Source organism: Orcinus orca, chromosome 19 (genome assembly GCF_937001465.1).
Source record: "Orcinus orca chromosome 19, mOrcOrc1.1, whole genome shotgun sequence".
Classification (NCBI taxonomy): domain Eukaryota; kingdom Metazoa; phylum Chordata; class Mammalia; order Artiodactyla; family Delphinidae; genus Orcinus; species Orcinus orca.
Window position 1 is genome coordinate 58,992,677 of NC_064577.1, and position 14,445 is coordinate 59,007,121.

At 40.9% G+C, this 14,445-nt stretch overlaps 2 pseudogenes; one reads left to right on the forward strand and one right to left on the reverse strand.

Annotated features, from left to right (window-relative positions):
- The window catches only part of LOC125962028 (RAD52 motif-containing protein 1-like), a 131,251-nt pseudogene that overhangs the window by 48,786 nt on the left and 68,020 nt on the right, over positions 1 to 14,445 (reverse strand).
- LOC101288790 (RAD52 motif-containing protein 1-like) overlaps positions 1 to 14,445 on the forward strand; it is a 31,397-nt pseudogene that overhangs the window by 15,212 nt on the left and 1,740 nt on the right.

Here is a 14,445-nt window from a genome sequence, read left to right on the forward strand (position 1 = left end):
TCCTTATATGTACTCAAAACTTTTTTTTAGACCAAAAAGCCTGGTGGCTCTAGCTTGCCTTGAGGAAAGCTGTATTGTTCAAAAGGTACATGGGCCAGTTGCTGCCAGTGGAGTGTTCAAATTCTCTCTGTCTCTGTCTCCAAAGCTTTGTTCATTGTATCTGGTAGAATTTTGTTCCCAAGGAGTAGGCACTTGCCTTGCTTCTAATACGAAGTATCTATTATAGTCCAGTGGTATGTATCCCAGGTTTGAACTCACTTTGACCCCCACCTCATACCTTACTATGTAATTGTATTGTGATTGAACATTTTTGTTTCCACAGCTTTAATTCCTATGTCATTATTCCTTAGTTCTTATTTCTAAGATCATAAAAGTTTTTGAAACAAAGTTGATATTTCTTATATATTTTTTCACAAATAATTATGATAAAAACTGAAGTGTCAGATGAGGGAACTTCTAGGAAAATGCTCTTATTTTCTGCTTTTAGAAATCAAAAGGATGTCTAATTATTGGGTGCTACCATTGTATACAGGAAGTTTTAGAACAAGAACATTTCTGAATTGATTCTTGTTAACTTTATTTCAGAAAATGGTAAAATAGCTGTGGAAGAGAGACCCTGTGAAGAGGTCACAGGTGCTAGAAACGAAGAGGAAGTACAGGATTTAATTCAAGTATGTGGAGATAAAAACTCAAGGGGTACACAGCCAGTGTAGCCATAATTCAAAATAACCAGCAGGATTTGGAAGACTTTGGCATGTCTACTCAGCTCTGTCATCCTTAGGATAATGTGAAACTCTGAAACTGCTTTTGAGGCAGGGAATTTCTAGGACTTTTCCAAGTCCCAAGCCTTGTCTCTGGCCCCTTATTTGAAGTTTGGAGAGCAGGATTGAGGGCCATCAGTGTACGTCTACAGTTGTGGACACAGAAGAAGACACAGGTCTTTTAGAACTCCCCTCAAATAGAATTGCAGGAATTTGGGAACAAAGTAACTATGGCCTTAAGTGTGATTATGCTACAGAGTTTAAAAACTATTCATGTCTTTCAAGTAAGGTGTATAACCCAAATCTCATAATCACATATATACCTTGTGTTAAATATTTTGCCGAAGAACCTTTCTGTAAATCAATTATATGGATGCCTCGAATTAGGGATTAAGTTTTTAATGTAATTTCTAAAAGAAAACATTAATGTAGTGCATATAATATTTTTATTAAAAAGAAGCAAAAAATGTGTTTCATGTCATTGAGAGCTTTATTTGGGGCTAGATTGCTGATTATTTAACTCACCCCAATGTTGCAAAGCTTGTTTTGAAGGGAAGAAAGTAGAGAAAGAAAAGGTGGTTGTGTTCTGAAAAATGTAGATATTTTGATAGTTTTTCCCATAAAAAATAATTATTTTAATTCAATTTAAATAAGTCAAGGAAACTTCAAACTTATCCATGTTTGGGCTTTAAGAAGTCTAGCTTCCTGTGTAATGTAGGAGGAAAGGATTCCGTATTGATACTAAAGATTTCGGAAACCTGATTATAACAACAGATCCATTCCTAAATGAGGCCAATCTTGGAATCAGTTCCATTCAGAAATTCCATTCAGTTCCATTATGTGCTAGGTACTGGAAATAAGATGAATCTACTTCTCTCTTGGAGTTTAGGTGTTAAAGGTGTACCAGACAATTAAAAAGGACTAAAATTAAATAGATTATGAAAAGGACTGTGAAGAAAGTAAACTGGGTGCGAGTTACAGTATTTCAAGAAAATTACTTAACATGCTGACTTTAACATTCTAAGTGTCTTCTCCATGTGTGCACACAGGGTAGACCTCTGAAAAGTGACACTGTAGTTTTTTCTAGATTAATGGCTCTGTTGAGACAAGGTGGGATGGGGGAAGTTTTCCCATGCTAATATAAAGGGTCATTCACTTGGTTTTAGACTCTCTTTCCCAGAATAAATTGCTCACCTGCCCCAAACCCCTCCTACGGAAGTTGTGGAGTCATCACTGATTCAGTGGTAACCCCTAATAACAGAGTGGTGAATGAATAATGAGACGTGAATACTGAGAGTTTGGAGGAAATGGCAACATTTTAGAACAATTTTAAGGTGTGTTCCCCTCCCGCCACCATAACTGGTGCTCATTTTGCAGGTCAGCTACTTTTCTTGTCAGGGAGGGAGGAAGGGAGGAAGAATGTCTCTCGGACTTCAGCTTTGAGGAGGAAGAGTTCAGATTGCCAGACTGGACTAGCACTCTTGAATTTCCCAGAATGCCACGTCCTGTGGTTTCCTTGGGAAGCTCTGCATCCTTCCGAACACCCCTCCACCCCTGGACTACTGGAGTTTGGGGTCACTCGGGCCTGCAGCCCAAATCCCGCCTCATTGTTTGTGGCCAGGGAGGGCAGGGAGGGGTTGGGAAGAGGGTCCCGGCAGGAGGTAATTGTCTCCTTTGTAAGGGGAAGGATGGCTTGCGCCCTGGGGACTCTGGGAAAAAGACCCACTCTGGTGGCGCGGATTGGATCTCCGTACAAACCTAATAACGGTGGTGTAACTAAAGATGTCATAAATAATGGGTGGGACGTTAGACGGGGGAGGCGTGCGCGGTTGCTAACGTGAGCCCTCGCGTTGGCGCTGGCATAGCGGTTCAAGCTTGGACGCAGGATGTGACTCCGGCTCCTCACTGGCCTGGGTCACTGCGCCTGGGAGCCGCCGCATGTTATGTCGCATCTGCGCCCTACGTCTCCTCCTCACATGGCAACGAGTGTGGCTTCTAGTCCAGGCAGTACAGCCTCCGGAGTGGGCCCTGGACCCCGTGCAGGTGACACCCAACCCCCTGCGGCTGACCGAGGCTTGGTCTTCACACGCCTCAGAACCCCCTCCCAAATTGCTCCATGCCCTTACACCCCTGGTAGAAGCTGGGGGCTTTAATTACTTGGTGTCCTCGTCTCCAGTCCAGATGTTGGCCCCGCCTCATCAGGAGTTGACTGAGACTGAGTTTCCATACCCGGACACGGATTACGTTGGAGAGCTGCCTACAGATCAGTTTGCTGTTCCACATCATGATCTGAATAACTAGCAAACCCAACATCAAAAGCTCCCAGAGCCGGGTCCAGTGCTAGACTGGGATCAAAATCAGCCCTTTGTTCTGCTTTCTCGACACAAAAGTAAGACTAAACACATAGGTCTAGATCAGACTGAAGGTCACCAATCATTTGAAATACTTGTTCCAACTCTAGGTAGTAAGAGCTCAAAACCAATGAAGTTTATTGTTTCACCACCAAACCTGAAGAAAGATCTAGTTCAGCATCAACAGCTTGCCAAAGTTGTTATTTGAACTATAGGCCAATTTCATAAAAACACTCAGGGTCTAGAACAACAGTTGCCGGATGATTATTTAGATCCCAGTATGGATGCCTTTTATCCTGAGGAGAGCATACCTAGGGATTTTTGGGGGATCCCAGATGTACCTCCAGAGCCCCCTGAGGAAGCTGAAATTTCTCCATCCCAGCAGGAGACCCAAGCTCATCATCCAGAGCTCACTGAGGAGGCTGAATCTTTACCCAGCAGGAGGTCCCTGCTCAGCATCCACAGACCCCTGAGGAGGTTGAATCTTTTTTACCCCAGGCAGAGGCCCAGCCTCAGCATCCAGATCCCAATGAAGAAGTAGAACCACTTCCACTTCAGCAGGAGGCTCCATCTCAGCCTTCAGAGGCCTCTGAGGTACTAGAAACTTCAAGTCCTCAGGAGGTCCTAGCCCAGCCTTTGGAGACACTTAAGGAGTTTGTAGTTCAACCAGTAGCACATCATGGAGTAAATGAAACTCAGCAGTCAAACTTGTACAATGTAACTGTTAAACCTCTGGATCTGGCACTTACCATAACTCCACAGGTCACTAAAGAGGTTGAACCTTCTCCAGTCCAGCAGGAGGCCCCATCTCAGCCTCCAGAGTGCCCCGAGGAGGTTGAACATTCTCCAGTCCACAGGAGACCCCATCTCAGCCTGCAGAGCACCCTGAGGAGGCTGAACCTTCTCTACTCCATCAAGAGGCCCCAGCTCAGGCTCCAGGGTTCCCTACATATATGTACTTCAAACTCCAGTGAGTGATGAGGTAGCATGTCTACCTGGTGCTCAGCGTTACGCTCATTCAAACTTGCCCAGTGTTACACTTCAACCTCTGAATTTGGAACTTACCAACACTCCAGAGTCCACTACAGAAGGTGAATTTCCTACAGCTCAGCAGGAGGCCCTGGCTCCACCTCTTGAGCATAATGAGGAGACAGAACCTTCTCCAACCCAGCAGTAGACCACAGGTCAGCCTCCAGAGCCTCTTGTGGAAGCTGAGCCTTCTCCAAGTGAACAGGAACAACCGACTCAGCCTTCTGAGCCTACAGAGCCTCCTGAGGACTTGCAAACAGCAACCCAGCAGAAGACCCCAGCTCAGCTTTCAGAGGCTTTTGGAGAAGCTGAAACTTCTGCAACCAAGGAGGAAGCCTCAGCTCAGTCACCAGAGCCCCCTAATGGGGCAGAATCTTTGGCAGCCCAGCAGTAGATCCAATCTCTGTCTCCAGTGGAGATAGAACCTTTTGCAACCCTGCAGGAGCAACCAGCTCAGCCTCCAGAGCCTTCTTCAGGGGAGGTGGAACCTACTCCAACTCAACAAGAACAGCCAGCTCAACCTCCAGAGCATGATGAAATGACAGTTTCACCTCCAAGTCACCCTCAGGCTCAGCATTCAAACTTATCCAGTGTCGCTGTCAAACCTGCAGATGTGGAGCTTACCATAACAAAAGAACCACTCCAGAGGTGGGTCCTTCTCCAAATCAGCGCAAGCCTTCAGCTCAGCCCTCAGTGCCCCTTATTAATGCAGAATTTTCTACAACACAGCATGAGGTCCCAACGCTGCCTTCACAGCCACCTGAGGAGGTTTAACCTTTGTCAGTTCAACAGGAAGCTCCAGCCCAATCTCCAGAAGCCGGTACACATAATAAAATTTCAGTACAAGAGGAGCCCCCAGCTCAGTATCCAGAGCAACCTGGAGAAGAAGTTATACCTGCCATAACACAGCAGGAGATTCCAGATCAGCATCCACAGGCTCCTGACGTTGTACCTTCTCCACCTTAACAGGAAGGCACAGCTCAGTATCCAGAGTCTCCTGGTGAGGTTGAATCCTCTCCAACTCAGTCTCCAGAGCTCTCTAATGTGACTGTAGTTTTCTCTGCAGAGCATCATGTGACAACAGTTTCTCCTCGAGGTCAGGATCAAGCTTAGCTTTTGCAGGGGCCGATGTCACTGTTATACCTATGGATCTTGCATTTATCGTAACTCCAGCGTTCACTAAGGAGGTTGAAACTTCTCCACCCCAACAAGAAACCTCAGCTCAGTCTACAGTGTCCCCTGAGCAGTTGGAACCTTTGTCAGTCCAGCAAGAGGTTTCAGATCATCATCCAACACCCTGTGAAATTGAACATTCTCCAGTTCAGCAGGGAGCCCCAACTCAACCAACATACCCCGAGGTGACATATCCAAATCCAGAGCAAGTTCAGGCTCAGCATCCAACCTTCACTGAGGTCACGATTCAACCTTTGGCCCTTAAACTGACCATAAGGCCAGAACCCACTAAGGAGGAAGAACCATCTCCAACCATACAGGAGAACTTAACCCAGCCCCCAGAGCCACCTAAGGAAGTTTTTGTAACTCGGCCTCCAGTATATCAGAACCCAATAGTTCCAACACCAGATGAGGATCACACTGAGCCTCCAACATCACCCAGTGTCACAGTTCAACCTTTGGACCTGGAATTACGTTAACTCTGGAATCCAGTATGGAGGTTGAACCTTCTCCAACCATGCAGCATAGCCAAGCTCAGCCATGAGAGCTCATTAAGGAAGTTGTAGCTCAGTCTCCATTGTATCCCGAGGTGACAGTTCCAGTACCAGATCAGAATCATGCTGAGCATCCAACATCACCCAGTAACACAGTTAAACTTAGAGACCTGCAGCTTACCACAACTCCAGAACCTACTACAGAGTCTGAACATTCTACAGCCTGACAGCAGACTACAGCTCCCCCTCCAAAACACCCTGAGATGACACTTGAACAGCCAAACCTGAATCAAGTCGCAATTCATCCTATGGATGTGGAACTTACCGTTATTGTAGGATCCAATATGGAGACTTTACCTTCTCCAATCATGCAGGAGACCCCAAATCAGCCTCCAGAGGCACCTCAGCATGTTGTAGTTCAATCTCCATTCCAGCAGCAGGTGACAGTTCCAACTACAAGGAAAGATCAAGGTCAGTATTCAACATCATCCAGCGTCATTGTTCATCATGTGGACCTAGAGCAAACCACAATTCCAGAACCCACTATGGACGCTGGACATTCTACATCCCTACAGCAGACTACAGCTCCCCCTTAAAACACCCTGAGATGACACTTGCACAGCCAAACCTGACTCAAGTTACAGTTCCACGCGTGGACCTGAGAGTTAACATATCTCAGCAACCAAGGCCATCTGAGACAGTTCTTTTTCCTTTAACTCAGTATTCAGTATCCACAGGTCTTCCTGGTGTAAAATATACCCCAGAAAAGAAGCAGCCAGAACAGCATGCCACCACAAACATCAGCATATGTGAGCTCTGTACCTTCAAAAATGAGATGCTGTCATGTGTCGGTCTCAGCTCAAAGCAGAAGCTCCATAGAGTGCCTGAGCCAGAGCCTAATGCCTACATAGGCACTTTCAACATCATGTAAGAATCCCCTTTCCTCGTTTGTTCTCTGCATCCTTCCTGACACGGCAGCCTTTCTTCAGGTCTTCCTGGGTCCTCCTTATCTCCCCAATCCACATTGACTGACTTTCTGTTTCCACCTTTTGTTTGTCAATGATTCCTTATCTTCATTCTCCTTCTTACTATTTTTCCCTCTCCTCCAGTCTTTTACTTTTAATTGCCCTTATTTTTTCCTTCTCTATTTTTTACCCCATTATTTAATTCCTTAACATCTACTCTTCTCCCATCTTTACTCCATCCTCTTTACAGCAACATGTCCCTCTCCCCATCTCATTGGTGGTAATACAACAAAGTGGTTAAGAGTAGAGATTCCGGAGCCAGACTACCTGGGTTTTAACATAGGTCTGCCATTTATTAGCTTTATGACTCAATTTCCTCATCTGTAAAATGGGGATTATGGTAGTCATCGTCTCATAGGATGACTCCTAATTCTCCTAATGACTACAATCTCATTGGGAGACTTAGATGAGTTAATATAGGTAGAGCTCTTCTATCAGTGCCTATCATATATTTTAGTGTTAGCTATTATTGTTATTCAATCCCTCAGTTATATCTAGAACTCATCTTTGTTCCCTGGCTTCCTATATGTAGCACCCATTTTGTGCCCAACCCAGGGCTAAGTACTGTGGGAGCCACAGAAGTATATGGTATTGTCTCCAGAACATGACAATGACAAGTGGGAAGAAAGGGGATATGCCTTAAAATGGAGGTAATATATAATTATTAAAAGAAATACAGATAGGTGCTGTATTTCACCAGAACCTGTACTCACAGGGGTATGGAGGTCACGGAAGGCTGCATGGATAAGCTAAATCTTCAGCTGGGACTTAAAGATTGGCTGTGATTTGTCAGAGAAATAATAGGCAGTACAGTCTAGGCAACGGTGTGACTGCAGGGATGATCAGAATTTAATAGATTAGTTTGGCTGTAAAGAATTGGGTTAGGCAACAATGAAAGATAGGATTATGAAAACCCTTGACTACTGACAATGGGGGTTTGAAAGTTACGCTGTAAGATATGAGGAGCCAATGAATGTTTTCAAGCAAGAGAGACAAATGATTAAAACAAGGGGCTTATTTTAGATTTCATATGTAGAGCGATCAGAGAGGAAATCTTGATTCACGGAGACCAAATAGAATGCTTTAGCAAAATCTAGGAGTGAAGTGAGAAGGAGCTGAGTTAATGTGGTTGTGATGGAAGTAGAAAGAAAATCCTGAGAGTACTACAGAGGAAAAACTGACAAGATGTAGTAATTGACTAGAGTTGGGGGATTGTAGTACAGGAAAAAGAAAAATCACATGTGTTGATGGGCAGAATGATGGTGGTATAACAGGTGGAAATACAGCAATTGGGAAGCACAGTCAGTTTGAAGGAGATGAGTTCAGTCTTAGGCATCTTTTATTGGTGAGCATAAAGCAACCAGAAGGCTCTGTTTGAGTGGAAATGTCCCTCAGGCAGATGGGCAAACAGGTATCCATTTTGACCTATTTCTGACTCCCATGAAAAATGTGCTTATAAACTGAATAGTTACATTGTTGCTGAGGGAAGAGGACAATGCTAAAGCCAAAGATTCAGTCATCCACTGAGTTAGTGGTTCAAACTGAACCTCAGGCTTTTAACAGCTTCTTTTAAACATATCTAATTCATGGATACATTCTCACTGTTTAAAAAAAGAAACGTGACAGAAGTATATAGGATGAAATGTGAAAATTCCACCCCAACTTCCCTACCACCAATACGGTAACTCCTGTTACTCTTTTGATGTGTGTCCTTCCTTCCGATCTCTTTCCTTTGTATTTTGTTCCTCTAATGAGGTAATAAATTTACTCCTTGCTCAGTGACTTGTGCTTTTCCCTATGCAATATGTTTAAGAGATATTTTCGTATTAGTTACTATAATTTCTAATTGCCCGTAGCCTGCTAACACCTGGAAAGATTCTGAGGGCACTGAGCCAAAGCTTTGGTGTTGCCTGGCATAGGGTTTCTTTATATTTATTTGCTGATATTGATAAATGTTTGCCATTTTTCTCATTGATTTGTAGGAGTCATTTTAGACACATAAGTGATTTTGGAAAATAAGTAATTGGCATTATGTATCCAAGAAATTGGACAGATAGGAAGTTCAAGTTCTGAGGAGATGCCTCATTGTTTGTGCCAGTGGCCTCACAGTATGTTTTTTATTAATTGTGCACACTGGGAAGCTGATAAGCTGTGGGAATTATAAATCTGGTCTTTTCTGCATTTGAATATTCCCCACAAGGTGGCCATGATTCTTTTCCTCCTTCTCTACATTCTTTTCCTACCTATTCAAGCATATGAACTGCGGTTCTTCACAGAAATTTCCAGGGAAACTCTATTTCTTACATTGATGAAAGTATATGGAAGGCATACCGCTGGGCTGAGAAGCTGTGAGTATACTCTCCCCAAATATGAATACAAAAAGCTAACTGCCTTGTAAGATCCTTCTTGGTCCAGAATTTTGAGGTCAATACCTGTGAGAAAAGGTATTTCCCCTTCCATATCCCAAAGCAACCTAATGATTGAAATTCTGTGTTTATTTTAAAAATGAAATTTGGCAGGACCTCTTTAAAATCAGTAAGAGACAATTTAAACTTATTTTGCATTATACAAGTAATACATGATTATATTCTCAATATATAACAATGAAATAACAGGTATAGTGAAAACCCTTCTTGTGCCCTAATCCCCCACCCACTACTTTAAGTTTAGTATTAATCCTTCCAGACTCTTTTCCATACTTTTGTGTACATACATATTTACAGATAGGCAAATAGGTTTGTGTGTTTTTCTTATCTTTTTTTACATAAGTAACGTCTGCCACTTGATTCCTTCATTTCATGATATGTCTTAGATTTCTTTCCTTCCCAGTACATAGAGGGTTACCCCATTCATTTAAACTCATGCATAATATTCCATAGTATGAATGTATCACAGTTTAATAATGCCCCTATTGAAGGATGTTTAGATTTTGTCCAGTTTTCTTGTTACTTACATTGCTACAATGAATATCCTTGTACATGCATTTTTGTGAGCCTGTCATTTATTTCTATAGAATAGTTATCTAGAAATGGGATTGTTTGAGTGAAGACTATTTAGTCATAAAATTTTAATTGCCCTCACAAAAGTGGTGCCAGCTTATACTCCAGTCACCATGCTGTGATGACATTCATTTCCCCACACACTTCCACCACCACTGGATATTCTACATTTTTTTTTTTTTTTTTGCTAATCTGACGAGTGAATAAAAGGGGTTCCATCTGAATTTGAATTTTTCGTATTACTTGTGAACTTAAATATATTTATATGTTTACTGGACATTTGTAGTTTATCTGAGAATTGTCTGTCCTTTGCCCATTTTTCTGTTACTATTTTTTTTATTGATTTGTAGAAAAAGTCATTTTAGATATATAAGTGATTTTGGAAAAAAACATTCAAAGTAATTTTTCATGACAGTCTGTGGTCATATCCGTAGTTCAACTTGAATATACAAGTCATAAATGACTTCTGAATTAATAATAAAAAATCATAACAGTCAATCTAAAAACAGGTATTATGACCACCCTTAAAGAGGTGACCCCTTAGTCTGATATATATTGGTAAGGAAAAAAATGCTAGAATCAGGAAATTTTTTTTTAATTTACAGATTTCCTAAATACTATATGTAGTTTATATTTCCTGTGATAGTATCTAACTTGGAGATTTTATTTCCCAAACTTGTAAGAAAAATGAAAGTCATTTGGCACAAGAAATAGATAACTTAATTTCCTCTGGGAGTGGAGGTGGGTGGTAGATTGAGGGACAGAGGTAAGAGAAAAAGTTTGAATTGTGTGCTACGTATTTTTGGAATTTTAAGATGTGAATATATATTACATATTTTTGAAAAATAAATTGAAATTTAAAAATTAATTTTTAAAAAGCATGAGTTTGGGAGGCGATACTCTAAAACATGAGTCTGGTAAGGTTTGAAGGTATCTAAGTCAGCTTGAGGTTTATACCTTATAACCTCCTAACTTGAGGTCAGTTGTTCCGCAAAGCAGAATTTCTTAACCTCCCTCCTGCTCCCCCGTGTATATATCTTTGGCAAGCTGCAGAAACTTATGTTCTTGGGATAGTGTTTTAAAATATATAATAAGTCAAAATATATCGAAACTTATGTTCTTGGGATAGTGTTTTAAAATATATAATAAGTCAAAATATATCGAAAAAAAAGAAAACCAACTATATTGAAATAGTTTTCAGAATATTTTTAAAATTAGTGAAATAGTAATAAATATGCTTCTCTTAGCACACTAAATAACAAGATATAGTGGTAGGTCTAATAAATATTATAACTCCAGGGTAGTGATGAGAATAAATGATATTTCAAGGTATCTGCAGCATATACGTGATATGAAATGACCTGTGATTTCTATTGGGGACCAAATAAACTATACTGCTGATCTACTGTGGTTTGTTGCCTACATTCATAACGGAAGCAAGTGCTGATTTTAGTTAGAGATTTGTGAAAACTGAGATGTAATTTTATTTCCCATCCCAGTTTGGCACTCTGGGTTCAGTCCTCTTTATTCACAGACCTCTGCCCTAAAAGGATGATCCACAAGTCGAAATTGCCTGCACACTTTTGCGTGTGTTCAAGAAAGTGCAGTATTTTGGGAAAAGAACCATTGCTTTTATGAAATTCTCAAAAGATTCTTGTCTCAAAAGATTGAGGCACAAATGTAAGGGAGAAGAAAGACATTTTTTTTCCTGTACTTATCCTCATGAGTGACGATAAATTGATAATTTGTTTTAAATAAAAGTATCTGATAGTTGATAACTTGTCACTTTCTTAATTCATTCAATAATTTTTTTTCCAGTATCTACGATATGCCAAGAACTGTTTTACATGCTAGGGTTACAGGCCCAGGAATGAAAGAGCCCAAGTATCCCAGTTCTCAGGGGATTTACAAATATATAGAAATAAGTATATAAGTGTAATAACTAGATAGATATAATTTCAAGCATTGCTAAATACTTTGGAGAGAAAGAAAGCAGGGGAAGGAGAGTAAATCAGTTCCAGAAAGGCCTATTGTTTGCATTTTATATATATATATATGGTTAAATCAATCAAACAGACCCTGAACCCTCTCAATTTCCTAGAAGTTACAGAGGTGGAGAGAAGGATAATTGTCAATAATACAGAATCAAAAATGAATGTAAAAATCAGAAGACTGCCTTAGACAAGAACCCTGGTCAGAAGTTAGACATGGATCTTTCTTAAATGTTCCTTCATGCCTGCTTTTGATATTTTCCTGGTGTGAGAAAGTTTTAGATCTGGCTTTAACTCTGATTCCCCATAGTTTTAAAATTTTTTCTTCGATCAAGAAGAAAGAGTTCTACAGATTAATGTATTTTATTTCAGTTATTCAGCTATTTCTTATTTGAAGCTCCTTTTTGGGTAATGTTTTGGTGACTGACTCAATCTCAGTCTAAACTTTGCTTCTAGGCTGAATTTACCGTTGTTATTTTTAAAATTTCTTCTATCCTGTCATCCAAACAACTTCACAGAAAGAAAGCCCATTAATTTGAAATACATACTGTTTGGTTACTCCCTGTCCTACCATGATATTCAAACTCAAACCAGTGTGATATGGGAATCAGCCAATCAGAGAAGACACTGCCATAAAGAGTTGATGAGCAGCCCCATCTCTTTGCTGTACTTACTGAATCCTTGTCAACGTTCAAAGTTATAATTAGCATATATGAGTTCCACTTTTGTGTAGCTTTTTTTCATATGCCAGCATTTCCTGTGACGTTTGTATATCATTTTTGATGTATACCTACAGTTTTGTTATGAGATATGGGGGGGTAGAGTTTTTTCCTACCTTGGAAGGTATGAAAAGCGTTACCATAAATGTCCTTGGACATATTGATTTGTTTTTTTTCTTTTTGCATCATTTCCATGGAAATATGAAACCACTACTTAGAGGTGAGAAAACAATCAATCTTAGCACCATCTGTTGACCATTCCCCCTAACATGTGTTCTGACTATCACTGCGATTCCTTCTAACATGGTGAATTTCAATTTGAGGTCAGGGTCTCTGAAGCATGCTCAGGGCTCCAAGAGTTCTTTGTGGTAATTGAAGTCTTTTCTGTTTTTGTTTAAGTGATCTTTTAAAAATGTGTGTGACTATATTCTGTATAATATGAACCACCTTAATAACTGAGTTGCAGAGTTTCCAGGTAGTAATATTTTAGTTCTCATAAGCTATGAGTAAAGAATTAATTTATGAGGTGGAATTAAGCTATGAGATGGAATTAATATAAATATGTGATCAAGAGACACTGTGAGTAAAAAGCAGGACGTTTTAAATGCAGAACTCAATGGAAATAGCTTCACAAGGCAACATAGCCTGTGCTCAGATCCCCAAGGCTCCTGAAGGATGTACCACTGTTAATATTACCTGCAAGGAAGGGGATTCTTCCAGGCAAGAGAAAGCTACCTTTGACATCTTATAGAGTTTCTTCTGTACTGCCTCTCTCTCCCACTCCCTCACTCCACTCATGGGATACTGGCTATGTGCCTTCCTGCTTATCAGATATAAGAAACAGGTGCAAAACACCACCCCCTCCTCCCCGCAGCATGTTCCTAGTCTTTATTGTGAGACCAGCGGAAGCAAAGGGCTTAACATTCCTCAGGCAGACCCAGGCGTCAGGCTTGACTGTGAATGTTCCTGTTCCCTTGATTCTGCATTCTGGAGAAGTCATTGGCTGGATCTCTCAGGTTCCTAATTTATTCTTTAACTGTCATTTCTGCTGCTCATACACTGAGTTTTTTATTATTATTATTATTGCTAACACTTTTCATTCGTATATTCCTGAGTTGACTAATGGATGCACTATCTGCTTACATCTGCCTGAGGGTAATAATTGTGCTATCCTAAGGTCTTGTGCTTTGTTAACTCTTATTCATTGGCTATAAGGTCTTATGTTTGTTTTTGTTTTCTGTCCTTAATGGAGTAGGCTTTCTCACATTGTTTGGTCATTCCTGAGTGTAATTCATCTTTCTAGTGGAGATTCTGCTGCTTTTGTTTCACAGCTTTAGGGATGAAGTGAAATGAGCTTTTGGGGCTTATTACTCCCAATGGGTTGCCTTGAGAAAAAGGCAGAGGTGGAAGGTGCCTTCTGGTGGCTAGTCAGGGAGTGCATAACTTTCTTCCAGCGTTCTGGGACCTTGCCCCCTTTCTAACACCAATTGCTCCTGCCCAGAAGAATACACATTTTGCTGCCTGGATCAAGGAGGGAAGATGTGGGTTTGATGTGTGCTGTAGGCTGCTCCTACCGCACTATTCCAGCTGATCACCCTGTAGGTAGCTCCAGGATGTTTCTGGTAGGGGAGCATTTGTGTAGCTTCTCCCACACATCGAGCTAAGGTTGTGATTTTTTAAGCTATATCTTTTCTATCATTCTTAGGAATTTTGTTGGAGGTTGAAGGGGTGGAGACTTGACATGTTTTAATCTGCTAAATTGAAATAGCACAACTTCTTGGGAAACAATTTTGTATCCCTATTACATCCTAGACAAACTCAGGCAAATATGTATCAGGATACAAATACAAGAACGTTCAAAGCAGTATTGTTTTTAATAAATAAAAACTAGAAAAATCTCAGT